A 3230-nucleotide genomic window follows, 5' to 3' on the forward strand; every position below is an offset into this window, starting at 1 on the left:
ATATATATATATATATATATATATATATATATATATATATATACTTATGTCTACTTATACATAAGTGAAATGAATGACAGTAATGATACAAGGGACAGGAAGAAGTAATTAGGATTATTTTGTTATTATGACATTATTCATGAAGTGTGGGTATGCAGTTATTGGAAAGTGGACTTGGATTAGCTGTCAATGTATATTGCAAGCTCTCTAAAACAAACACTGAAGAAAATAAAAGAAGAACAGCAATAAGAACAGCAACCACCACCAATATGCTAACAAAGGAAAGAAAAGAAAATCTTATAAAACACATCTTTGATGAATGTAGGCTTTCAATTTTGATAAATTTGAATTTGTGATTTTTTTCTTTATTTTGGGGGATTTTTGTTTTCCATAAGAGAAATATTTGCTTAACTTCTGGTCATAAACATACTTTTCTTTTTCTTTTAGAAACTTCAGATTTTTATCTTTTATAATTATACTCATGATCCATCTTGTATTAATTTTTGTCTCTAGTCTAATGTAGGGTCAAGGTTCATTATTTCCCATAACTATTTAGAGTTTTCCCAGCAATATGTAATAACTGTTGAAGACTTTCTTTCTTTGAATCTTTTTGGTATTTATATCAAAAAGGTATATGCAGTTTACTTCTGTACTCTCTATTCTGTTTCATTGTTCTATCTAGTGTTATGCTGCCACACTGTTTTAATTGATGTAGATTGAAAATTAGTCTTAACACTAGCAATAAGAATCCTACACCTTGATTCTTCTTTTTCAAAATTGTTTTGGCTATTCTGTGTCCTTTGCTTTTCCAAAAAATACAGGATTCAATTTGTCAAATGCTAAAAATTGGTAGTGGGGCTTTTGATGGGAATTGTATTACAGTGATGGATAAACTTAGGGGGAATGAATTTCTTTCTTTCATATTTATCTATCTGAAAGAGAGGGAGAGAGTGCACAAGAGTGTTAGGGGCAGAGGGAGAGGGACAGAAAACCTCAAGGTGACTCCACACTGAGCGCTTAGCCCGACGCTGAGCTTGATCTCATGACCGCAAGATCACAACCCAGGCCGAAACCAAGAGTTAGGACCCTTAACTGACTGCATCACCCGGGTGCCCCGGGGACATAAATTTCTTCACAGTACTGCCTTCTAATCCACAACACAGTATTACTCTCCATTTCTTTAGATTTTCTTTAATTTTTCTCAGCATTGTTTTCTATTTTCAGTGAAGATACTTACACTTCTTTTTTTCATATTTATTACTGAATATTTCATTATTTGGAGTTATTTGTCAGAATTTCATTTAAAAATTTAAAATCGTTTTCTGCTATTGGAATTGATCTCTGCGTACGCACACCTTGTCTTATTGTACTTCACTTTATTGTGCTTCACATATTTTGCATTTTTTACAAATTGGAAGTTTGCAGCAGCCCTGCATTGAGCAAGTCTGTCAGCATCATTTTTCTAAGAGCATTGGCTCACTTCATGTCTTTGTGTCATATTTTGGTAATTCTCAGAATATTTCAAGCTTTTCCATTATTATTATTATATTTATTATGGTGCTCTTTCATCGGTGATCTTTAATATTACTATCGCATTTGTTTTGGAGTGCCGCAAAATGCACCTGTATAAGACAGAGAATTTGATCGTAAATGTTGTATGTGTTCTGACTGCTCCACCTACTGGCTGTTTCATCATCTCTCCACTTCTCCTCAGGCCTCCCTGTTCCCTGAGACACAACCTATTGAAATGAGGCCAATGAATAAACCTACGATGGCCTCTAAATGTTCAAGTGAAAGGAAGAGTCACTTGTCTCTCACTTTAAACCAAAGGCTGGAAATGATTAAGCTTCATGACGAGGGCATGTCAAAAGCCTAGGTAGACCAAAAGCTAGACCTTTTGTGCCAAGCAGTTAGCCAAGTTATGAATGCAAAGGAAGAGTTCTTAAACAAAATTAAAAGTGCTCCTCCAGTGAACACACGAATGATAAGAAAGTGAAACAGCCTTCTTTCAGATATGGGTAAAGTTTCAGTGGTCTGGATACAAGCTCAAACCAGCCACAACATTCCCTTAAGCCAAAGCCTATCCAGTGCAAGGCCCCGACTCTCTTCAGTTCTATGAAGACTGAGAGAGGTGAGGAGGCTGCAGAAGGAAAGTGTGAAGCTAGCAGAGGTTGGTTCATGAAGTTTAAGGAAAGAAGCCATTTCCATAACATCAAAGTACAAGATGAAGCAGCAGTGCTGATGGAGAAGCTGCAGCAGGGTATCCAGAAGACCTAGCTAAGACAATCATTGAAGATGGCTACACTAAACAACAGATTTTCAGTGTAGATGAAACATTTTATTGGAAGAAGATGCCATTTAGAATTTTTATTGGAAAAACATGCCATTTATCTAGAATAGCTAGAGAGAAGTCATTGCTTGGCTTCAAAGTTTCAAAGGACAGTTTGACATTCTTGTTAGGGGCTAATGCAGCTGGTGGCTTGAGGTTGAAGACAATGTTCATTTACCATTCTAAATACCCTAGGGCCCTTAAGAAGTATGCTAAATCTCATTGTGGTTTTGATTTGTATTTCCCTGATGGCTAATGATGTTGAGCATTTTTTCATATGTCTGTTAACTGTTTGTGTGTCTTCTTTGGAGAAGTGTCTGTTCGTGTCTTCTGCCCATTTTTTAACTGGATTTTTTATTTTTGGAGTGTTGAGTTTGATAAGTTCTTTATAGATTTTGGATACCAGCCCTTTGTCTGATATGTCATTTGCAAATATCTTCTCCCATTCCGTGGGCTGCCTCTTAGTTCTGTCAACTGTTTCCTTTGCTATGCAGACTTTTATCTTGATGAAGTCCCAAAAGTTCATTTTTGCTTTGTTTCACTTGCCTGTGGTGACATGTCTAGTAAGAAGTTGCTATGGCTGAGGTCAAAGAGGTTACTGCCTGCATTCTCCTCTAGGATTTTGATGGATTCCTGTCTCACATTCAGGTCTTTCATCCATTTTGAGTTTGTCTTTGTGTATGGTATAAGGGAATGATCCAGTTTCATTCTTCTATATGTAGCTGTCCAATTTTCCCAGCACCACTTATTGAAGAGACTGTCTTTTTTCTATTGGATATTTTTTCCTGCTTTGTCAAAGATTAGTTGATCATAGAGTTGTGGGTCCATTTCTGGAGTCTCTATTCTGTTCCATTGGTCTATGTGTCTGTTAGACACATGAAAAAATGCTCAACATCACTAG

This window comes from Ursus maritimus (assembly GCF_017311325.1).
Source record: "Ursus maritimus isolate PB19 chromosome X unlocalized genomic scaffold, ASM1731132v1 scaffold_X1, whole genome shotgun sequence".
NCBI classification, from domain to species: domain Eukaryota; kingdom Metazoa; phylum Chordata; class Mammalia; order Carnivora; family Ursidae; genus Ursus; species Ursus maritimus.